At 36.1% G+C, this 26,354-nt stretch overlaps 1 protein-coding gene across 6 annotated transcripts in view; it reads right to left on the bottom strand.

The window, feature by feature from the left end:
- Window positions 1-26,354, bottom strand: part of LOC106986669 (cytochrome c oxidase subunit 7B2, mitochondrial) — a 159,976-nt gene that overhangs the window by 90,371 nt on the left and 43,251 nt on the right. For 3 of the 6 annotated variants that reach the window (XM_027056331.2, XM_027056330.2, XM_053217399.1), the window contains exon 2: window positions 9,535-9,590. The gene's annotated coding sequence lies outside the window, so the exon portion shown is untranslated. Of the gene's footprint in view, window positions 1-9,534; window positions 9,591-10,280; window positions 10,302-19,019; window positions 19,098-26,354 lie in introns of those variants that run through there. The other 3 variants (XM_053217400.1, XM_053217402.1, XM_053217401.1) reach the window with 3 other exon arrangements.

Genomic DNA, 26,354 nt, shown 5'->3' with positions numbered 1-26,354 from the left:
TGAAGTTATATAAAACATACGAGATTGTATAGGTGTATACCTCTAGCAGAGAATAAGTACTTAGTACTGCGTAGCAATATATAGAGAACATAAACTATAGATAGAACTCTGTTCAGATCTACATTAATTTTAAAAAGTAGTATGCAGAATCAGGATAAAGCTTTAAATACTTTATTTTAGACTATGTCAACTTCCTAAACCCTCTTTTACATTTTTTTTTGAGAGAGAGGGAGTAAGCAGGGAAGGGAGAAGAGGGGGAGGGAGGGAGGAATGGAGGCGGGGGAGAGAGAGAGAGAATGAATTCTAAGCAGGCTCTCCATTCAGCATGGAACCCAATGCAGGGGTCGATCCCATGATCCAGGGATCATGACCTGAGTCAAAATCAAGAGTCAGATGCTCAAGTGACTGAGACACCCAAGCGCCCTTCTTTTGTATTCTTTGTCCAAACTAATGGCTACTGTGTCAATCTCTTTATTACAAACTCAACTACTGAAAATACTTTTAACAACTAAGATTTGAAACAGTCTTTTTTTTCAATAGAATCATAATTGGAACCTTCAGATAGCTAGAATATCATGTATTCCATTAGTAACAATGGAATCACAAAAGCTGATATTACAAAGTTCCATTACAAACAAATGCTTATACTTCCTTCGTCTTTATCCCTCTATACTACAGAATGAGAAATATGCTTCACAGAAGTTTCCAAATGCAAAGAAAGATCTGGCTATCACTGCATCAGAGGGAGAAGGTAAGGACAATATTAGTTAAAGAAAATTTTCAACAACAGAGTCACAAAAACCATTCAGCTGGACTTTTATCAAAGATACAATTAAATTAGAATGCTGTTATCTACGCATTCTGTCTAACCAAGTTTTTCTATATGCAATTTAGGTATAGAAAATATCCACACAATATTTTCCAAACATTCTATTTCCTAAGAGATTACCTTTTCAGTAATGCCCACTAATGGTTATTTAGTTACCATTCTTTATTGATACTTGAAGGCAGCTGTGAGTTTAGTATTAGTAGTCAACCTTAATTGGTTAGAAAAAAATATGAAATTTTATAAATTGTTCCTGGCTTCCAATTAATACTGTATTAATCTTCTCAGGCTGCTATAACAAAATGCCACTGACTGGGTGGCATAAACAATAGAAATTTATTTCTCACAGCTCTAGAGACTGAAGTCCAAGATCAAACTGCTTGCAAATTTGGCTCCTGGTAAGAGCCCTCTCCCTGGCTTGCAGTGTGTCCTAACTCCTTGTGCCCTCACATAGAGTTCTGGTCTCCTCCTCTCCTTATACTAATTATACTTACAATTCTTCTACTTCTTAAATGTTTATTTATTTTGAGAGACAGAGAGAGACAGAGTGAGCGAGAGCAAACAGGGGAGGGGCAGAGAGAGAGGGAAAGAGAACCCCAAGCAGGCTCCGCACGGTCAGCTCAGAAACTGATGTGAGGCTAGATCTCAGAAACCATGAGATCATGACTTCAGCCTGAAATCAAGAGTCTGACGCTTAACCAACTGGGCCACCCAGGCGCACCAATAATTCTTATACTTCTGATGCTAATCCCATTATGAAGGTCCCTTCCACTCTCATGACCTCATCTAAACTTTACCTCCCCAAACTTCCATCTTCTAATATCTTCACATTACAAGTTGGGGTTGCAACAACTGAATTTGGGGGAAAACAGTCCATAGCACATACTTTGTAATTGTATCTAATTTGAAGTCAACACAGAACCTTAAACCTATTTCTGAAGTATCATCTCATTATAAAAAGTGTCACTCTGCATCATTTTCTTGAATATTTTAGAATGTCCACATAAACTAGTGTGCATCAGACTCATGTAGGGGAGCATGTGCAACATAAAAATAAGATCCAGCCCAAACATGCAAGTGTAAGATATAAATTAATAAAACAATTACCCTTTTTTATAGATGAAAACTGTTAGCAGGAAAAAAAAAAAACAAAAAAACAATCTCTTCCTGTATTGATAATCTAAGGAGGATACTGGAAGGCTAAAACAAAAAACTCCTTAAATCCAACTCCTTTGCAAATTCGTAACTAATTCTTGATTATTATATTCCCCTGATCTCTTGTGGAAATGTAATGCAATCTTCCATTCATATTCATTACATATTAATGGCCCACTATAATCATACATTTGTTTATAAAAATCAGGAGTACATAATTTTGGAACAGGATTCATCATCAGGATGAGACGAGGCTCTTAGAAAAGTAATGACAAATATCCATGAAGGGATTTTTGTAACATTTCTGCTTTACGTGTTCTTATACTATCTCATGTTGTTTGTTGCCACAATTCAGAAACACCAAAGAGCAAGGCAGGATTTAAAAAAGGACAAGAAAAATAATGAACTATAAAACAGATTTACAAATGAATAAAGAAAAAATCAGAACTATTACACTTCAAAAGACTGAGGCTGAAAACCTGAAATAACTGTAAACAAAGAAGACATGGACGAGGTGAGCATGAGTATTTACTGAATCCTAGATGCCTAGAACATAAATCTAGGAAACAATATATTCTTTGAAAATATACTACTGCTTCTGAGATGAAGCAAGCAGCATCCCCACCATAAGCAAAATAGTTTCAAGAAACATTCAGGTGAATTTATATGTTCTAGATAAGCATCAAATTTTGAAGGAGAATCAAAAGGTGTTTAGGTTCATCCCTATTCTATAGCACTTGAAATCATGCCAAATAATTATGTGGCCTCAGAGGCAACACTTTCAAAGTAAAAACAACAACAACAAAAAATCATGAAGAAACTACTTATATGTCTTACACTGAAAATCATTTAGAACATCTGTAATATTTTAGGTGACCTATTTCATGTATCAGATATATAAAATGCATACAGATAGATATAGACATAGACATAGACATGGATATGGATATGGATATGGATATGGATATGGATATGGATATGGATATGGATATATATCTATTTCAGAAAACCACTGTCAAATTTCATTAGCTGAGGTGGTTATTATTCCTTATTAGATGAAGAGTACAGATGGAGCACGGTCACAGAAGCCAAAATACTTGTTGTCTATGTTAGTTGTTCTTTGTTTTTTCAGGAAGACTGGACTTGTGTCACTGAAAAGTATTTAATTCTCTATCAGACCCTGTGGTCATGCATCAAAGCACAATGTGGTCCATTAATCCTGGGTAGAGTAAAATTATGGAGTATTTTGTGATGGCACAAACATGTCTAGATGCCTCACTGGTATTTATAGCTTCTCTCAAGTGTGTGGGAGACTGGAGAGGGTCAGTCCTTATTATTTAAACCTGGGTCACTGGCAGCATTCCTCTCATTCATCTTCTGGGAAAATCCTGCGTGTCACAGTTAGAAGAAATGATAATGTACTCAAATATCTTTCTGTAGCTTATCCTAAGACATGAGAATTCTAAATGGCATTTGGATTTGGCTCAATCCCAGACATTTTATTCCACATTGATTTTCCCTTTCCTGGAGCTTTTTTTCATTTCAAAATCTGCACCAAAAAAAAACAAAAAACAAAAACCCTCAAGATCAAACCCTGAAATCAATGCCAATGTCCCTGGACTTTCTTTTTTGACTCAGGTTCTTGAGCACTTCTTTTTCAAAACATCTACTGATTATAATTTTTATGCTTTATTTTAAGACCATTTTCTCATTTTAACTCCTTTGAATCTCTGTGATTTTATAAATAGTGCCCTTATTATGGTCTGCTTCTGGCTTTCCTCACAGAATTTGCCGAGAGTCCCAGAGTAGAACAGACTATTTTTGTGTTCTCTTGAGGAGGCCTGTTCCCTGGCCCTCCCTTATTGTGAGTTTGTTCCAGGCTGTCGGCTGTCTGATGTTTTGATGTCTCTCTCCATTAACTAACTCTTGCCTTTGAGCTTCAGTTTCTTGTTTACTGCCTTCCTTGTTACAGCTCTTGGCTTACTGCTTCAGTCTGTGTGTCAATAGAATCCTTGGCAGCTTCCTGTGTCATTTCTTGCCTCTCCTTCTCCACAGATTGCTTTTCACCAATTTGATTTTCCAAAGATAGCCTGTCAACAGTTCAAAGTGTGGACTCTGTCTGTGGTCTCTTAGACTGTGTTCATTTTAATTATTAGTATGAGGCAGCAAGGCTGACACATAAAAGTAAGTGACCACCTATACTGTGTCACTGAAAAAGCACAAGGATTAAGTCCTGTCCAGGGTGCCTAAAATCCCAGATGACAGATTCATTTCTCCAATTTCCAAAACTTTAATATTCTCAGGAGAACTTTAGCAAATTTCAAATACTCTTTTCTGTCTACCCTTAGGATTTTCTATATCAACTACTATGGCGCTCACCATATTATATATTCTATCTTATACTGTATTATATATTGTAACTAATTTTGCTTCTGTGCATCCAAGAAGACTGTTAAGCCATCTACATAGGAATAGTATTCCAATCCTCAGTATTTCGGGTAGCACATGGTGACAGGTCTAACTACACAATTGTGGAGCTGATAAACATGAAATATAGGTGGAAAGGTGAGAAAATTCCAATGTATTTACTTTTTTTTTTTTCTTTTCGTAAACTTTATACTCAACGTGAAGCTCGAACTCACAACCAGCAGATGAAGAGTCACATGCTCTACTGACTGAGCCAGCCAGGTGTCCCTAAAGGCTCTATGCATTTATTTTAACTGCAGTGCTAATAAGTACCAGTTAGAGAACTGAGTCAGTGGCTACAACAGAAAATCTAAATAACAATGGCTGACGCAGCATGGTGGATTTTTCTCATGCAATGAGAATTCTATAGGAAGCACATTACTGGTATAGTTTTGGAAGTTCAAGGATGCCATGTCTAAAAATATCAATAATACTCCTGGTCTTAAGGTTACAAGGTGGCTGTTCCACTTCCTGTCATCATGTGTGTCTTCTGTGAATGAGAAAGAAAGAATGGGCCAGAAGGGGGACAAAGCAACATCTGCATCAAGAAAGCAAAACCTTTCCAGATAATACCATCAGATTTTTGGTTATATTTCACTAGACAGAATTATAGGAGACTGTTCCTCAAAACACCAAAAAGGGTGAGAAGAGGGGGGGCTTGTATTTTTTTCCTCTTCTTTTTTGCCTTTGTTTGCCTGCAATACTGGAACTCCATAAGTAAGAGGGAGAGGAGAAAAAATATTGAGTAAGTCACAGGAAACCTCTGTCAGAAGGGTATTGATGAGTATATGGGTGCCAGGAGAGAGTCAATGTAAATAAAAGAGAGAGCACATGAAATCAACTGATGGCTGCTTCTCCATCCTGTCCAGTAATGGAGGACAGGAGTCAAACATTTTGATTTATAAGCTTTAAAGCCCTACTGAGGCATAAGTTTCAAGGGAATCCTAACATAATGTCTTTCTATTTTTCATTCAGCTCTTCATGGGATTCATAAATAAAGTTTTCCTGGGGCGCCTGGGTGGCTCAGTTGGTTAAGCGTCCGACTTCAGCTCAGGTCAGGATCTCACAGTCTGTGAGTTTGAGCCCCACATCGGGCTCTGCGCTGACAGCGCAGAGCCTGGAGCCTGCTTCAGATTCTGTGTCTCCCTCTCCCTCTGCCCCTTCCCCACTCGTGCTCTGTCTCTCTCTGTCTCAAAAATAAATAAATAAATAAATAACGTTTTCCTGAGCACCTTCTATTTATCTGGCACTGTGATACATTGAGTAAAATTATGTAATAATTGTCTTCCAGCTGCCAACTTTAATTAAAATGAACTTTTCAATATCAGCGGTGAGCACAGGGTCATGCAGTGGTCCACTGAAGAGGCACTTAGCTCAAAATGGATCTGTGCTTGTGGAGCAGGAGTTTAGTCAGAGAAGAACTGCTACAGAAGGAGAAAGTGAAGCTCGCCCATCGACGTGCAGAAGGGACTGCTGGCACAGAGTATTAGCGCATAAAGGCCCAGGAAGGCAAGACAAGTAAAAAGTATTCTGGGATTTGCAATTATTTTTTTAGTGGTGCAAAGCACAGAATTCAAAGGGTGAGGACAATGGTAGTGAGAGAAATCAGAAGAGAGGTATGCAAGAAACGATGGGTGTTTTTACACAATGAGACACTCAACCATTTTAAGCTGATACTAGTTTCATGCTTTAGGAAAGTTATCCTGATTCTACTGAAGACAGTTTACTGGAAACAGATAATACTGGAAAGAGGGAATTCAGTTAAAGGACTATTCTAATTGTTCAAGTGAAAAATATGAAAGCCCATCTCAAAACAATGCCAGAGGAATTGGGGAAAAAAAGGATACTGATTCTAAAGACATTAAACAAGTCAAAGTCAAAAAACACATTCACCAAATGCTGTGTGTGCATGTGTTCATGGCAAGGGGTGGAGGGCAGGCAGGAAAAACAAGTACAGAGGTAGGGCAGAAATGAGGGTAGAAAAATAAGACAACTTCCATTTCTTCACTCATTCACTAATTCAATAATGATGACTGAGCCAATTTTCCTAAAGATAGCATATGTTTGGGCTAAGACATAATAAAAATACACACACCTCTTCATATTAATGTCTATACATCTGACACAAGCACAACTTGAGACCACCTCACCAAGAAAACAGTCATTCAGCCACTGAGAAACCTAACAATGTGCTCTTGAATCATGGATAAACAGCCTACCTCCTAAAGTAAATCTCAAAGGCCAAGGGAATAACATAAAACACCAGATGTTATTAAACAAAACACAGTCCTGATCAATACCATGTTTCCATAGTGAGTTACTTAGGAGCCTTCAAAACAACTTATTACAGAAATGAGACTCTTATGCTTTGGCTTTCTCTCTCACTCTAACCTCCTTTTTTATTTTTTCCTTCCCCTCCCCTATGGGTTTCTGTTAAGTTTCTCAGGATCCACATAAGAATGAAAACATATGGTATCTGTCTTTCTCTGTATGGCTTATTTCACTGAGACTCTTAAAAACTGAGAACAAACTGAGGATGGTTGGTGGGTGGGAGGGAAGGGAGGGTAGGTGATGGGTATTGAAGAGGGCATCTTTTGGGATGAGCATTGGGTGTTGTATGAAAACCAATTTGACAATAAATTTCATATATTAAAAAATAATAATAAAAAAATAAAATTAAAAAAAGGAAATGAGAAACTTATTAAACTGGCCTCTGTAGCAATTAAAAATAAAATCTGTTATCTAAAATATTAGGTAAAAATTATTAAACCATAAGGAAAATGATGCAGGCTTCACAAAGCCAATCCATACCTAAATAGAATAGCAAGACACATAGGAATAGATTACAGTCCCAGGTCCAGAGAAAACCAACACAAGTGGTGCGTTGGAAGCATGCAACAGTTTCTAAAATTAGCATTCTATTATCCTGCCTTTATATTATGCATTAAAGGTGCCTTAAGGTTCACTAACCCAATAGGCCTTGTCACTGCTGTTACCAGCTCAACCATGCTAATAACAGGGAATCTCTTAATGCATTCTCTGGTTTGAAAAAAAAAAAAATGTATAGAAGAATGAATAATGCCCAAAGTAATTCTGGCTTCCAGACAAGAAGAGCATCCATATTAAAGAATCCATCTCTTGTTTTTCAAAAGATTTCACTCCTCTGCGTTTATGCCTTGGGAGACTATTTGACCTTAAGGACAATGAAATCAACAAATTAGCAGAAATGAGTGTGATTAAAACAAATGCATAGCATAGTGGTTGTAAGCTCACTTTTAAGTCAAAAAGATCTGAATTAGAATTTCCTAGCCTCTCTAAGTTTCATTAATAATATAGACATAATAGCATCTAGTTCACAGAAAAATAAATGCTTACGAGACACCCAGTCCCATACCTGGCATAAATAAGTCTTAAATAGATATTAACATAAAAGATGGATTAACGGCATCTTGGGAAGTAGTGATTTGCATTTCTCTTTTACAGGAGATGAGACTGAGGCTCTGAGAGGGTCAGTGACTTGTCCAAGGTCACGATGCTAGTAAATATCAGAACAAGGATTCAAGTACAGATTAACTGTGGTATACAGCAGATTGCTCTGATTTTTTTTTATTCTACATTTTAGAAGATATCCTTTCAAAAAGCCAGGACTTAACATAAATACGGTGCTGAGGTTATGGCTTCAGAATTAAATCAAAGAGGGAAAAGGAACATACAGAATAAAATAAGAGCAAAAGCAGTCTACTGCAAAAAGCTCGTACTATAGCCCTGGGCATGATCAAGTTTAGAACACAGAACCTGTGAGAAATGGTTAAAACAATCAAGATAATTTAGTCTGGAGAAGAGACAATAGGAGAAAATATAACTGCAACTATCAAATTTACAGAAATGTAATTTAAAAGATTATACACACTTTCAGTTTGCAAGGATGGTTTAACTATTCCCAAAAAACTAAAAATTAAATGTAACAAAAAAATGAGTTTTTTGTTGTCAATTTTGAGTAAGAGTTTGTGCTGGTGGGAGTGATTTCAAGGGATAGATGAGAGCTCTATATATGATTCATGGATGAAATACTATGTTTATATTTGCAAGTTCTGTAGCTATTGGGGAGCTGCTGGATTTTAAGGGAATATTAAAACCTATATTATCTTTCACATGATTTACATTTCAAAAACAAAATGCATGTCTGAATTTTCATGTTTAAGTATTAAAATACCCATGAGTTTACCAAAAAGAAACTGCCCATAGCAATTTTCCACTTAACAAAGTTATTACCAGCAAAGAATTTGATTAGTATGTAAAAATTTATCTCACTGTATAATTTCACACTTACTAAATGATATATTACTTGTCATTATCTTGAGATGAAGAAGTTTAGGGACTAGATATTTCCAAATTCTACTTTCAAACTGACCACTGACTCCAGATATAACCATAAATTAGGGCAAGAAAAAAATCAAATGCATATTTCTAGACAGTTACACACCATACTGACCAAATCAACCTAGTATAAAAAAAGGACCAGCACCATCTAATAGCGAACAGAATTTTAAAAAATAATGTATAAATTTCTCATGAATCTATAATTACATAACCACACCAGGGGGCGCTCTTAACACTGAAATGATGGATGACATATTTTAAAACACATGGTGGTCTCAGTTGGCCAAAATGAGATTTTTTTCTAGGCATATAGTACTTGCAACAAGTGCTTATCTCTTGAAAATGTTTTCAGGCAACACACACATTTTTTTTTTTACATCCAAAATGTTTGTGTTGTTAAGACTATCAAGTTAGTCTACCAAGAAAAACATTTTCTGCTGATACGAAACATCTTATTTTGGAAACATTTGTCTAGTTAGACTGGCATCTGTCTCTTATTCTTTCTGTGGTTACGCAGGTTCTCAACAGTCAACAAACTGCTTAAGAGTTCATAAAACTTTAAAAATGGTTTCACTGCCCACTTTATTTTTTACAAAATCCCCATCTAGTTTCCCCCTTCCCACCACAAAAAAAGAGGTCATCTAAAATTGACATACAGCGAAATTCTAATCTGGGCAGCATGGGACTTTTCCGTATTTTCTCATTACCTGGTAAGAACGTTGAAGCCCAGACGTTCTTCTCAGGAAGTTCAAGATTCAGACTCCTCTAAAAATACAATTAGAAAATCAGTGTGAGGCTTCAAGAAAATAGAAAAAGGCAAAAAGTAAGTTTGGGCTATGTTACCCAGAGAAAATCACCATTTACTACTCTATCAATAGTAAACATTTTTATACAAATGACATCTGATTAAATAAGCTTTAAGACACAACTTAAAGTTGAATCACAAAGTTTGTGAAAGAAAGAGGACATAACTACCGGTCTTCCAATGTAGTAGAGAGAGTTGTAAACTTTTCTCAACCCATGTAGTTGAGATCACCCCCTTTTTTTACCAGCTGCCTCCCTGACTCATCATCTACCTGTGCCTAAACTGGAAGAGTTCTGGCCAAGGTTAACAGAGTATGAATGAAGAGAAGGTTGTTACCACAAATGCTGAGTTCAAGGAAACATGAATGGACCTATCTACTGTTTGCACCCTACATGAAATTCATCAGAATACTAATATTTCAAATCCTATTGACAATACCAAATTTTTCATTCTAGAACAAAAGTAAGGATTTAAAGTAAAAATATACCTGGAGACAAAAGATAAATTTATTTATTACTTTGGATCGAAGTATATGTGAATGATGGGAAGTCCTACCTACCCAGAAGTAGATTTTAATATAATTTTTGAGTATATGGAGGGGATGGAAGAAAAAAAACAACACAGGACTGGGGTGTCTGGGTGACTCACTAGGTTAAGCACCTGACTTCAGCCCAGGTCATAATTTCACAAGTTCATGGGTTTGAGCCCCACACTGGGCTCTCTGCTGTCAGTACAGAGCCCACTTTGGATCCTCTGCCTGCCCCCTCTGGAAAATAAACAAACATTAAAAAAATTAAAAAAAAAAAAAAAAAAAAAAAGAACACAGGACGAAAAGAGATCAGGCTATGAAGGAAAGAACCCTCCAGAAAGAAGTACATTTGGAGTCGAGTGACCACTTTTACCTACGTTACTCCCTCTTGATCTTTGGAGTGAAAGAAACAATTACTGTTGACCAAGACAAAGGAAGCCTTGTTTGGTAAGAGGGAACAGCTGACATGAACCAATCTGGCATATGGTAAAGCCACATGATTTTCTACCAACAGCAAAGTAAAAAAGCAGTGGTATTTGGGGTTCCATGTGGTCCATCCTGTTAGAAGCGGGCCCTTAGTTACCAGAAAATGAAGAGTTTATTCCCCACTTAACTGGAATGGTTGCCAGAGAGCCACCAAGTGACCTATAGTTTAAATAAGGTTCTAGTGCCACCTGAAGATAAGGATAATAGCCAAAAAATGACAAATTTGTAAAATAGTTTGATGAAACGGCTGGTGGGTATGAGAGAATGGAAACAGTTAAGGATGTCACAAAGCTTTTTTTATCTAAGCAAATGAAAGGATAGAGCTGCCATTTAGTGGGACTGGGAAACAATAAGAAAAGCAGTTACTAGAGGAAATAATTATTTTGACTTTGGATATGTAAATTTTTATATGTCTGTCAGACAGACTCATGAGGAGCAATATAAAGTAAGCAGTTAACCAAATCAGTGTAGAGTTTAGAGAAGACCAAGCTCTCAACTATAAACCAGGGTGGTTTTTTTTTTTTTTCACTCACTGACAATATCTAAAGCCATGATATATAAAAGGAAGTGGGTGCAGACAGAGGAAAGAGAGGACAGAGACAGAGACTAGCCAGGAACGTGGTAGACTCAAGTGGCTCCATCATCCGTGCCTCTTGGTGGTCATGCCCTTGTATGATTTTCATTCCTTAGAATGTGGACAGGACCTCTAACTTGTTTCTAACTTGATATATGTGACAGGGTGTATATGAATTATACTGTGTGATTACATTGTCACATTATGTAAGATTATAGCAGATTTTCCCTCTGCTAGCTTACTTTTATGAAGCAAACAGCCATGCTGAGGAACCACTTGGCAAAGAAACGAGTGTGGCCTATAAAAACTGAGGGAAGCCTCTAGCTGGCATCTTGTAAGGTCTCCAGCCTCCAGCCAACAAGAAAATGAAGCCCTCACTGTCGCCGTCTCAAGGAAGTAAATTCTGCCAACAATTTGAGTAAACTTGGAAATAAATCCTTCTCTAGTCAAGCATTCAGATGCTACCTCAAGCACCAGATGACACTTTGACTGTAGTCTTGCGGAAGACCTAGTTAGGGTGTGCTCAGACTTCTCACCCAAAGAAACAGAGATAATGTGTGTGGTTTTAAACCACTAATTTTGTGGTGATTTCTTATACACCAAGAGCAAAGTAATGCAAGCCCTGAGTTACCACAACATTTAGAGGTGAGGAGATATGAAAGAGCCAGGGAAAAAAAGCCAAATAAAAGAGGCCAGTGAGGTAGGAGGAAAACCAACAGAAAAGCATTTCTTCAAGAGGCTTATCCCCAGCTTCCTCAGAGAAATCTGAGACAAAGAGCAATGGGACAGGTGAGTCTGCTGTCCTATTGGAGGCTCACAGGTAATCGCCATTGAAAGGGACACAAGAAGCCAGGTGCTGCTTGGCTCTAGCCTCTTTCTGAGGAGAAAATGGTAAAACGCACTACCAAATAAATGAAATGAAATTCAGTCTTAACAGGCTCCCCAGAAGACCCAATTAGTGCCAGGGTTGTGCTACTTCGCTGCTTGTAAGACTTTGAAAGTTGGTATTTCAAAACTGGCTAACACTTAATACCAATCAATGTCAGCTCATGTTAATTACTAAGTAGCTCACATAACCTATTTTTAAACTTTGCATTGTTATTAGACATGCTTAGATTGGCTTGTAATTTATTTTTTTAATCAATACAACCAAATCTAATGAACATGTATTATGTGCAAGGCCCTGAATTAACAGCTATAGTCAGTGAAATGAGATGCCCTCCTGCTTTTGTACACGTATGGTTTGCACACTCCTACTGAGTATAGAGCACTGGCACACAGTGTGTAAGTTGTATGCACATTCCTACTACGTATAGAGCACTGACACACAGTGTAATTTGTATGCACACCCCTACTATGGATAGAGCACTGGCACACACTATAATTCACATGCACACTCCTACTACGTACAGAGCAGTGGCACACAAAGGCTATGATGTGCCCTAATATGATTAGTATTCAGCTTTTATCTATATTTATCTATAGCTAGCATTCCATTTTCTATAATGCTTTGAAAGCAATTTCTCCTCTATTTATTAATTCAGTGAAGATGTATTGAGCACTTACTAAAGTACACAGAGGGGCAAACTAGATTAACAAGTATTCACAATTCCTTCTGTAAGAAAGGTACTATCCAAAATGTGTTTCATTTATGTCCTCAATATTCTTTACTTGTGTATATGTGTATCTATCGACATTTACTCTGCCTGGCTTATAGTATATTTGTCTATATACACCTTGCCTATCTATATATACACTATATAGTATGTGTGTGTATATGCTATACACTTATAGTTTATTTGCCTATATACACCCTGCCTAATCTAGCAATACAACTCTGTCCCTTGCAACCATCCGTTTTTCCCCAGGTTTTGTTCTATCATCAAGCCCCAAAGATTAAATCATTATGGTCCAGTCTGTTCAATTTAGTAGTCTTTGTTATTCTCAACATACTTGGCACTCTGAGGCAAGGGGAAATGTAAGACTAGATCATGTCATGAAGGAGATTTCAACCTGTTTTTTTAATGACAGCTTTCCTATTCTCCTTTTTTTCTGCCTATCCTCACTTGAAATGTAAGCTTCTCCTTAGGAGAGATTCCTATTAACTTTTTACTAATAGACCTTTTAGCACATAGTATGTGATCAGTAAGCATTACTTAGCTGATTAGCTACTTTCCAAAATGATTGAGGTGGCCTGCGTGAAAACAGAAATATATACTTAGACAAAAACATGGAAATACACTGTTGGATAAACATATACAAACTATAGCTAAATAAAAAGGGGCCGCAAAATGTTTAAACCATACTTTTCGCTCAATAATTTGTTTAATAATTTGGACACAATAACTATTTTAAAAAATATTCATGTATAACTATATTTAAAAATTAAATCTAGGTCTCTGCTTTCCCACAGCTATTACAGAGAAATACAGATTTTTGTAACCTTATTTCCAACAAAAGAAAGTATTTCATTTTATTAAAAAACAAACAAAATATTTTTCCTGGGTGGTAAATTCTAAGTATTTATTACAAGGATCATTAAGGAAAAAATCAGAGCACATATCTCCCTTAATGGTCTTAAGCAAGATGGAAAAATTGACTGGAAATTGTTAAAATTAAAGTGTTGCACTGAACAAGATATACGGCTCCATCCAGAATTTATACTGTGATTCTACTATCACTCTTTGTGTTACTGATGCATATATCAGTCGATACTTATTTTTTAGGACAATTTGGTAAGCATTTTGAAGACCAGAAAAAGTCTGCTAAGTGAACATAAATTTCTTGTACTTTCCAAAATACACAGTGTATCCACACTGTATTGATAACCCACATGAAAAACATACCTCAATATTAATATCTATTTCCCACTTCCCAAAGGGTAAGGCTTTACTTCATTTTCATGTACAGTACCATATGAAGTTATGTGAACACAATTTTGGCCTGTAACGCACTGCAAAATGTAAATCGATTACTAACACTGTAAAGAAGTATAGTTATTTACCAGTGTTATACAAGTGAGAACAAATCGTTACTCTAGAAAGGCCTAAAACATAGCCTGCCAATACTATAGCAAGCTGCTGAAGCCATTATCCCTGATGAATAAGGGATAATGTGTATCACGTGTCCATGCACCTACAGAATCAAAACTCACCAGAGCTAGGATAGGCATCTAATCCAAGGGTAGTGAATCCATTAGGTTGGCTTGTGATATTAGATGAGGGCTTGTCCAACTAGAAAAAAATTACTGGTGGCAATCTATTTCTTTCTCTTTGAATCTGAACTAAGTAATGCAAAGAAAATTAAGGAGTGATAGAATTGAAGGTGATAAAGGACACAAGTTATTTGGGGATATATGTGCAGAGGACTATTAATAGAGTTGCCATCAGAGGTGTTTTGGCCCATGATAGGATCCAAGATGGTAAGTGGTCTCTGAAGAGTACTGGCTTTGCAGTTCAATACAAATCAAACTGTATTCAAATAAGAAAATTTTATCTTTTTCCCCAGCTTTACTGAGATATAATTAACATATAACACTGTGTAAGTTAAAGGTATATAAGTTGGTGATTTGATATACATATGTACTGTGAAATCGTTACCAAGATAAGGCCAGTTAACACAACCATCACTTCACATAGTTAATAACATTTTGTGTGTGTGGAGAAATTTGGGGTGGGGAGAACACTTGAGATCTACTCTCCCAGCAATTTTCAAGCAAACAGTACAGTATTGTTAACTACAGTCACCATGCTATGTTTTAGATCTGTCGAACTTACTCATCCTGCACCTGGAAGTGTGTACCCTTTGACCACCATCACCCACCCCTCTCCCCACATCCCACACCAGCAACAACCATCCACTCTATGTTTCTGCAAGTTCAGGTTTATTTTAGAATCCATATATAAGTGAGATCATACGGTATTTGTCTTTCTGTCTGACTTACTCAATTTAGCATATTGCCCTCAAGGTCCATCCATGTTGCTGAAATGGCAGGATTGCTTTCCTTTTTATGGGTAAATAGTATTTTATTTATTATACCATATATATATATCATATATATTATACCACATACTATATATTATACCATATATATATTATACCATATGGTATACCATATTATACCATATACTATATATATTATACCATACCATATACCATTATACCATATACCATATATTATACCATTATACATATACCATATATACATACACACACACCATATTTTCACTATCCATTTATCTATCAACAGACACTTAAACTTGTTTCCATATCTTGGCTTTCGTAAATAATGCTTCAACAAACATGGGAGTAAAGATATCTCTTCCTATGGAAATGACTACATTCCTTCAGAGTATATACCTAGAAGTGGGACTGCTGAATCACAAGGTAGTTCTATTTTTAATTTTTTGAGTAACCTCAATACTATTTTCCACAGTGGTTACACCGACTTAACATTCCCACCAACAGTGCACAAGGGTTCCCTTTTCTCCACACCCTCTTATGATACTCACTTTTATTGTGAAGAGAGGCTTTCAGGAACCTAATCCTGTATTTATCTTAGGAACAATGGTTTGGTATTCTCTAGCTCAGTGTTTGTGGTGACTTCACAGATCATAACTATTGTAAGTAACAAGAATAGACTGTATATTTTTTTTAGTATAGTTGCCACACAGTGTTACATTAATTCAGGTACACAACATAGTGATTCAACAACCTATACCTTATGCTATGCTCACCACAAGTGGAGCCACCATCTGTCACCACACCACAGTATTACAACACCACCGACTGTATTCTCTATGCTGTGCCTTTTATTCCTGTGAATTATTTATTCCATAACTGGAAGTCTGTATCTCCTACTCCTCTTCACCCACTTTGACTATCCCCACATACCCTGAATCTACCTGAATATATATTAAAGTTTTATAATGTATATGATTGTCAAATCACTATACTGTACACCTGAAACTAATATAATTATATGTCAACCAAACTTAGAAAGAAAGAAAGAAAGAAAGAAAGAAAGAAAGAAAGAAAGAAAAGAAAAGAAAAGAAAGCACTAGATTTCTGAGTACCAGAGGCTTTTGTTAATAGTTTACACGGTTCCAAGCATGATACAATGGGTGTTTTCTCAACCCATGTCTGATTTGCTTCACTCCTTTTCCATGGTTCTTTCATTGTCTCTAGTATCTTACAAAACTATGTGGTTAAGTTATTTCTATACCTTTTGGGGTTTTTGACATGGCTTTTTGTTCTAAACTTTCTATTATTTTTTTCTTTCAACAGTGTTTCATGATATTATTAAAATGATATATATCAGTTAAATGAAAAAAAAAAAACCCACAATGAGTTTATATTGATACCTTTGATTCCAATCCAATTATCACAGGAGTCATTTTAGCCTTCCCTCTTTCCTTATTTAAACCTCTTTCTGCAATAGTGAGAAAACCCAGGTCTCATTATCTAAAGTTTATTTATTTGTCCAATTCTAGTATATACATAAAAATTCTAGTGTGTATAATATGTATATAAAATATATGCCTTGCTATTCCAATCATGTTAGAAACACTTTTACTAATTAAATCACAGCATTTACATACATTTTTTTTTCTCTTTGGCTATACAATATCCAGTTAAGATTCTGTTTTCTACAATAATTTTGATTATTTTCTTCCCTATTCTCTTCAATGTGGTTATATTACTCTTTTGTAATATAGTTAGATTTATTTTTTAGTTTATATCCTATTTTGGCTTTTCCCTACTTTCTCATTTAATTTTATATTTGTTTATATTGGGGATATGTAAAATCTTACTATTATTCCAAGAGTCAGAATTGTACAAAAAGATATGCCAATAGAAGGGTCATTAATGGTGTATTTTAAATCAACGGACTCTAATTTACAAGTCATGAACTTAAATGTTTTCCACTTCAACTCTAGAACCTGTACTTGCTACATGCAGTTCTATATAACTACAGATTTTCACACAGGTAGAATGAGAAAATCTAAAAGCAAAAGAATCAAATATCTTTCTTGTAGACAGTTCAAGTGAACTCAGCTTCTTTAAAATTATTTTAATCAGAACAAAATATTTTAACTCTATAAATTAAAGCAACAAGATACACTGAGTAGAGTGTAATTTTTAAGTTAGATTTACTAATTAACTTTTAGTGACTCTTAATCCTTTGAGATTGAACAAATACAGTACAATGTATATAAATACATGCACCAACATATATTAACATACTGTTTTTAGAGCTTTCACATTTATTTACCTTAGTTAACTGGCTACCTAACACCCTGAGTTTTAAACAAATGTTACAGAAGTTAGTAAAACCTCTAAAATAGAATTACTCAAGGTATTTCTCCTTACAGACTACATGAAAGGAACTCTTAGTATGAATCCCACAAAAGGTCAAGATAGCTGACAGACTTGAGAATATGAATAAGTAAATTCTACAGTTGCTCTATCCAAGACAGTAGCCACTAGCTATAAAGAGTTATTGAAAATGAAATAGAAATTAGTTAAAATATAATAACTGCCATTTGACAGGTCAGACATTTCTATCATTCCAGAATGTTCTATCGGACAGCACTGTTCTACTCTATAAGTTCCATGAGGCTACAGGCTAGTTTCCTGGGGCTGGAATATAATAGCCACTCAAAACATATTTGTGAAAGCAATGACTAAATGCAAAATATCAGGAACAAAATAAAGCAACAAGTAACAAGAGGTATTTATTACAGAAATTTTATAATATAAGACAATGAAATTAACTTGTATATCCTATAAAATGCAGTCATCAAAATAATAATACAGTTTTATAATGGAATATTATAAAGCCACTAAAAGGGGTATTTAGAAAAATTAATGACTTGGAAAGACAGTCATGTTCTATAGTTAAGCAAAATAAGCCACAGCAACATTTTAATGGGAAATAAATATGAAACAATAAACACTATAAAGAGAGTGAAACCTAGTTGTCAGATTATATTCTAACTTTCATTTTGTCAATTTATGTTTCCTAAAATTTTTAAAACAATGTTTTTTAATTTGTCATAGGAAAAATCAAGATTTTTCTTGTTTGTTTCGTAAAGCTTAAACATTTAACTTCAGCCTAGATCTAGGATTTATTCCCAAAGAAATTAACAAAATATACTGATCAAAAATAATTATATAAGTTTTACTTCATTATAAAGAAATAAAGATTTCTATATAAGAGTGTTCAATATTTACTCCTAATAAAATATGAAAAGAGAATAACAAAAATATATGACAATCATCACAGAAGAAAACATAATAAAGCATTAAAACATGCTTTTGAACAATATTAAAAATACAGCAAACCAGACAAGTACATTATGCTACTCTGATTTATGGGTCGAGTGAGAAAACTAAGCTAAAAACTATATAGATAATATGATCCTAAGTTTATTGAACTTAAATAATGTAGAGGCAACAGAAAGGTGTTTAGGCAGTTAAATACATGGACCCAGAGGACAGACAAGTAACTGTTTTAAATGGATTTCTCTGGGTGTTGGGTAACAATTTTTTTCTTCATACTTTTTTTTATAGTTTTAAAATGCTCATCATGAAGTCTGGTTTTGTTTTATAATCATAAAAATAAAATGATATACATACATCCAAGTTCGGAATTATCTGCTCCTCCAAGTTCCTACAGGTCAGTGAGGGATAAAAGCCAGGGAGAGGATATGACTACAGGACCAGGATGGGGTACGATTTCCTTCAAAAGCCCTTCACTAACATCACCTGTCTCAGCTGTACTTCACACACTCACCTGAGCTCAGCACTAGAGGACTGGATATTGACTTTTACTTCTCAGGACTACCTTATATGGGATTTTATTTGCCATGCTGTCCCTTTGTTTTATTCCTCAACTGCAAAGTCTGGTTTCCACTCCTTTAGTCTCCTCTCATAGTGCACTTCATCTAGCACTGGAAGGAGATTTACAAAAAAAAAAAAAAAAAAAAAAAAAAAAAAAAAAAAGATATTAAATTGAACAAGATATTCTCTCTTGAATAGAAGATGCAGTTTTTCATCCCAGCAGTCTCTCTTTACATAGAAAGGGTAAAATTAATAGTTGAAGACTAAAACTACTTCTAGGGGAAAAGACATTTTTTGAGTAATTGAGAAAAAGCCTTGGGCAAAGCTATTATGACAATTTTTGTGCCCATCCAAAGTCATCACAGCTGAAGTTTTTATTTTTATTATTTATTTTTATTTTTTAAAGAGGAGAGAATATTTGCAGTGGAAGAAAATCACAACTATAATGACTTCGAAATTTCATAGATAGATGAAATGGTGACTAGGAATAAAAGTAGTTGGAACAATGGTGATATGGTTTGATACAACTAGTAACAAAGGTACAAATCTTTAAATGTAAAAGTTCAAGTTCAAGTGGTCACAGGTAGAAAGACTGAAAATGTTGTCAATATTATACACACGGACATGACAAGTGAAGAACAGAATAGAGAGGACAAGCACACAATGACAAGAAAGGTGGCCTAGTGGTTCAGGGCACAGAAGCTGAAGCCTGACAACAACAGTCAAAATCCCATCTCAGCTATCACGAGCTGTCTAACCTTCAACAAGTTACTTAACCTTTCTTATACCTCAGATTTCCCTACTATAAAAGGAAGGCAGTAATAATACCTACCCCACACAGCCCTGAGGAGAATAAAATTATACCACATAGTAAGTTTAATAAGTGCTAGCTGATTCGGACTGTGAGGCACTGAATAACTATTTCAGTGGAATCTGTTTTAGTTGGCTTACAAACACCATAAAATGCTAATTTCTATTTAAAATTTAAAGACCAGTTTGAACTGAAGTCATGAATACTGGCCTCTAGTTGCAGTTCTTCTACCTGGAAGTGAACTGCGGCCTCACCATTTTCTTTTCTAAGTCCCAGTGGTGTCATGAGGAGGTGTACTGGGGTAAGCTTTACATTCTCTTGCTGCTTTGAAATTCCTATGATCTATATAGCTGGGAGAAAAAAAGTGTTTTAATACTGCTGCTTACAAAATATTTTCACAGTAGGAACTGAAATAGTGGAGCATTTCAACATATTTATGTAACAGCTAAATTAAACAAAGAGCGAGTACAATTTCCCAGTGGGAAAGCTACAGAAGTAAAAGCTGATCAAAACATAGAGTTTTCAGAATGTATGCAGTAGTAAAATTTCAGTGCACAGAAGAAAAGCCCTGAAAAACCAATGCTGGTGAGAGCAGAGGAGTAAGAAACAATATAGTAAGCATTTTTTCTCTTTTCCTTCATAGCCTCATAGAGAGGTGGAAGGAATACTGATAACAGATAAATTCCACTATCACAGTTGTATCTTTCAATATCACAATCTAATTTAACTAGTATGTATTATCCTGTAATTAATTTAGTTAGCTTATTAACTATTAAAAGCAGGTGGGGATTTTGAAGAATTTTTAAAAATCTTATGTCTGGCCTCTAAGAGCCTGTATGTATGTATGTATGTATGTATGTATGTATGTATGTATGTGTGTGTGTGTGTATCTCACAGAATAAGCCTATATATAAGATATGCTATATATAATTTGGTGCATTAAAATATATGGTGTTTTTATGCACCATAGAATAAGATATATATACACAGTTAAAGGTAAAAGGTAGAATGCATTCAAGTAGACAAATAAATGACTTAACAGTGGAATCATAAATTCAAATGATTTTCAGGTCCAGGAAGGCCAAGTAAATAAGTACAATGGGCAAAGTAGATACAGAGCCAAACTGAAGTATGCTTTCTCAGAAAAGCTGCTCACCAAGTGCCTGTGGACTACTGCCAATGGGAATGAATGGAGGCCCAGGGTTCCCAGGTCTTCTCATTTTTTAAACAGAAACAAGAATCTAGAGGTGAATGTAAAATCTCTCTGTGTGTGTGTGTGTGTGGGTGCGTGTGTGTGTGTGTGTGTGTTGCAAACCAATTTTAAAACATTGTATAAATCAAGCAGACACATCTCTGAGGCATATGCAGCCTGTGAGCTGCTAGTTTACAATCTTTAGTTTTATTAAGTACTACAGAAAAAATATTTGTTGACACTTTATAATGCTTCAGATGTTTAACATGCTATAACATTTTCTTCTCATAAAAACCTTAATTATTATACCAATTTTTACAATTTTATGGGAAAATTGAGGATCAGGGAATCTAAATAATGTCTACATAGTGACATATCCAGTAAGTAGAAAATCTGGTTTCAAAACTAGATTTGTCCAACTCCAATGTCCCTTTCTGTTATAAAACTCTATCAAGAAAAAGGATGTGTGAAAAAGAGAACTTTATGTTAGACACGGGATGGTAGGTAAGACTTGAGCAACCAAGGGGGGAGATACCAAATGGTTTTAGTTAGAGCCAATTTGTGAATACTGAGGGGAAGGAATGAGCATGGTATTTTTAAAGAACAGCTTGGAAACTGGCCTGGTGACAGTAGATATTTCATACTGGCAAAATCAGGGAAAGTGGATCATATATAAAACATAAATATTTAATTTAACATTTACCACAAAACAGAACATTAAAAGCTAATAAGCTGAAGACACTGCCTTTTTCTATTCATGTTTTAATGGTAATAGTACATTTCCTTAAGCTTATTAGCTTTTATGTACTACCAATGTCAAGCAACAATCAACAACATCCTTTATTGTCTTTACTATTTTCCTAAGAGAAAAAGATTTTGAAAATCATGCTGACATATGTACATGAACAAAATTATCTGATGTACTGTCCTCCTAAATCAGATAACCAAAAGCAACCCCCAAATAAAGTTATTCCCATATTTGGAAAAAAACGTTATGTCCTTTCTAAATGAATTATTCATAAGTTACATTCTTTATGTTCACCTGAAGATACTCAGTTTCCCTTAAAATGTCTTACTCTGACATCCCAGAGAGCATGATCTCATCCTCAAAGGAGTTAAAAAGCTTCCTTGATCATTACAAAGAAAAAAGCTTCCTTGATCACTGCAAAGATCACTGCAAAGAATGTAATTTACATTCTTAAACAAATAATTTGCTTAGTTTCAAACTCACAAGAAGACTTTGATTCCTTTAAAAATCTAAATTGTACTATCCCCATTAAAACAGTCTTCTCTTTAATAGGAAAATCAGAAATAATATAAAACATGAGAAAGGAGGTTATTTATCTCACAATCAGCCTTGAAAAACAGACCAGTGTTGCCAGAACCTCTGATGTTTATTTTCTTCAAAAGAAACTGGATTTTTTTAAATGTAAAGTACCTTAATTTTTTTATTTTTTTAATTTACATCCAAATTAGTTAGCATATAGTGCAACAATGATTTCCAAAGTAGATTCCTTAATGCCCCTTACCCATTTAGCCCATTCCCCCTCCCATAACCCCTCCAGTAACCCTCTGTTTGTTCTCCATATTTAGGCCTCTTATATTTTGTCCCCCTCCCTGTTTTTATATTATTTTTGTTTCCCTTCCCTTATGTTCATCTGTTTTGTGCCTTCAAGTCCTCATATGAGTGAAGTAATACGATTTTTGTCTTTCTCTGACTAATTTTCCTTATCATAATACCCTCTAGTTCCATCAATGTAGCTGCAAATGGCAAGATTTCATTCTTTCTGATTGCCGAGTAATACTCCATTGTGTGTGTGTCTATATATATACACACACACACCACATCTTCTCTATCCATTCATCCATCAATGGACATTTGGACTCTTTCTGTACTTTGGCTATTGTTGATAGTGCTGCTATAAACATGGGGGTGCATGTGCCCCTTTGAAACAGCATACCTGTATCCCTTGGATAAATACCTAGTAGTGCAATTGCTGGGTTGTAGGGTATTTCCATTTTTAATTTTTTGAGGAACCTCCATACTGTTTTCCAGAGTGGCTGCACCAGCTTGCATTCCCACCAACAATGCAAAAGAGATCCTCTTTCTCCGCATCGTCGCCAACATCTGCTGTTGCCTGAGTTGTTAATGTGAGCTATACTGACAGGTGTGAGGTGGTATCTTGTTGTGGTTGTGATTTGTATTTCCCTGATGATGAGTGATGTTGAGCATTTTTTCATGTGTCGGTTGGCCACCTGGTTGTCTTCTTTGGAGAAGTGTCTATTCATGTCTTTTGCCCATTTCTTCACTGGATTGATTTGTTTTTTGGGTGTTGAGTTTGATAAGTTCTTTATAGTCTTTGGATACTAACCCATTATCTGATATGTCGTTTGCAAATCTTCTCCCATTCTGTTGGTTGCCTTTTAGTTTTGCTGATTGTTTCCTTCACTGTGCAGAAGCTTTTTATTTTGATGAGGTCCCAATAGTTCATTTTTGCTTTTACTTCTCTTGAGCCTGGAGACGTGTCTAGTAAGAAGTTGCTGTGCCTGAGGTGAAACAGGTTTTTGCCTGATTCTCATCTAGGATTTTGATAGCTTCCTGTCTTACATTTAGGTCTTTCATCCATTTTGAGTTTATTTTTGTGTATGGTGTAAGAAAGTGGTCCAGTTTCATTCTTCTGCATGTCACTGTCCAGTTTCCCAACATAATTTGCTGAAGATAATTTTTTAAACTTTGGCTGTTTAAAAAAATTTTTACATTTAAAAACTGCAGACCTCCCTCCTCCTTCCCCAGCTTGTAACCTCTAGATAAAGACTACAATAGTGATATAATAGGATTAAAACACAAGGACCTACCCACAAAGACAAAATCTAGTGAAAGATATAGAGATGTTATTAGGCAGTTAAAATGCTGAGATATTAAAACTGTAAAAGATGATTTGAGAACAAGAAATTGGTGGGGTCACTTTCTCAGTCTTAAAGAACAGGGAAGGCCTTCCAAGACCATTAACCTGTACATTGAGACCTAAAGAAAACGTGGGAATTAGCCAGGGCTGGGGACTGAGTGGGAAAGAATGGTGGCAATGTTCAAACAGAAGAAATGGTTTATACAAATGTGAAGAGAAAAGATACTGCTAATTAAATTGGGGAAACATAAATGTCACTCATTGACTTTCTTTACTACACACTTTCCCCCAAATTTCCCAATAAAGTGAAGAAAACATTGTAGCATCACTTATATCTTAGTATACTAACTCAAGCAGTAAGTGAGTGAGTTTCAGGCCACTTTTCATTCATGAAACGATTCGCTCTGCATTAAATACAAGAGAAGGAGGAGGAAATATATACAGATTATTCTAGTGGTTCAATATACTGCATTTCAAAGTTAAACCTGACCTAATTATTTGGTTTGGTATAGGCTCACACACTCCAGGGGAATACTTAATAATTTCTTGAGGGCAGGAGACTTTTTTCAACAATACAGCTTTATTTCCCCAGCTCAAGATTCTGATGGGTACCATATGCGAGTGTGAGTGACTCTGCGTGCGTGTGCGTGTGTGTGTGTGTGTGTATGCATGTGTATATTTGTCTGGGTTCCAGGTGTTTTAAAGATTCTCAATGACAGCCCTAGCCTTCTGCAGATGATGGAGAAGTGTCTTATTCTTGAGGCATTTAAAGCTGGAAATAAAGGTAACTAGTCATAATAGTAACTAACATAAAACAGGGTTGACCACTTTCATAAAGCCATTTCAGGGACACCTGGGTGCCTCAGTCAGTTAAGCCTCCAACTTCTGATCTTTGGCTCAGATCATGATCTTATAGCTCATGAGTTTCAGCCCTGCATCGGGCTCTGCACTGACAGTGTGAACCTGCTTGGGTCGGTCTCTCTCTCTCTCTCTCTCTCTCTCTCTCTCTCTTTCTCTCCCCTCTCAAAATAAATAAACTTAAAAAAATCCATTTCATAAACATTAATGAATATTCCTTACCACAACCTTGAGAGAGAAATGCTGCTTACCACTCAAAAAAGCTATGTGTGATTTTCCTCTATTTATCCAGTAGCTGGCAGAACTAGAACCTCAAAGTCTGTTGACTTAAGATGGAAAAAATATTCTTTCAGGAATTGTGTGTGGTCCTTAACATTGGATAAGTCTGATGAAAAATGCATGGATAAATGAACAAGCCCTCACCCATGGGCTCCACAATAGGGTTGAGATTGTTGAAATCTCTGTCTCTCGTCAGAAGTATGGTCTCTTCCTGCTATCCATCTTAATACCCAGACCCCAGCCCTACCAAGCATCCTCCTTTCTCTTACTGCCATGGCCACTGGTACAACCTCTTTGATTTATACTCAACCTGACTCAACTGTTCCTTCTATGTCCTCTTTTTTGACTCAGGTTCCTAGCAAAAGAGCACAGATTTAGGACTCTGGGTGAAGTTGGCACAGTAAAAGGAGCCTGACATCACCCTATCCCATTGTTTTCAAAATAGGTATCATTCACATCCAACTCAATAATCCAGAGAACAATCAGTACTGGCAGAACAAACTCCACAACCAAATATAAAGAAGCTGCATCTGAAAAGGTAGGAAGTTCAGAAAGGCTGAGGGAGGCTGCCCACAAGAGGGAGGGAACTACTCATGTGGAAAGGGAAGAGAAATGGGATCTTACACCAGAAAGCTCACATGGGGAAGACTAATCCCCATAACATTTGGCTTTAAAAACCAGAGGGGCTGAATTCCATGAGTTCGTAAAACCAGTGGGACTTGGAACCTGGAGCTTTAAAAGTCAGCTGACTCAGCAAGTGGGCAAACCAGGGCAAGTGACAGCTGGGTCAGCATCCTTAAGGAGACAGCAGGCTGCACAGAGAGACAACATAAAAATGGCAGGTTACACAGATTATACAATTCTGGGAGCAAATGGGAGACAGATCTATTCATATTGATGAATGAGTATTTTCCTTTCTCTGAAAATAAGAGAACTGGCAGGCCCCATTTTCCTTTCCCACCCTTTGCCATAAATACACAGACACCTGAAAGAACCAGGGATGTATAGATACTTGATACCTAACCCAATAGCAGAGCACCATACCCACAAGTTCTGAGGGCTCACCCACTCCAAGCTGGCTAGCCTCGGTGCCAGGCTCTGGGAAAATTTTGTGAAAGCCACACATGTGCCCCACCCAGCTACCAGGTACACAGATGCCACCAGGCATATCCACCATGCTGGGCCTAGCTAAGTGTCCCTAGGCACTGACCCACACTACACTCAGCCATGCACCCCCTGCTG

The sequence above is a fragment of the Acinonyx jubatus genome, chromosome B1 (assembly GCF_027475565.1).
Source record: "Acinonyx jubatus isolate Ajub_Pintada_27869175 chromosome B1, VMU_Ajub_asm_v1.0, whole genome shotgun sequence".
Taxonomy (NCBI): domain Eukaryota; kingdom Metazoa; phylum Chordata; class Mammalia; order Carnivora; family Felidae; genus Acinonyx; species Acinonyx jubatus.
Note: the sequence above shows the minus strand (reverse complement) of the source record. Positions and strands in the feature narration are given on the sequence as shown.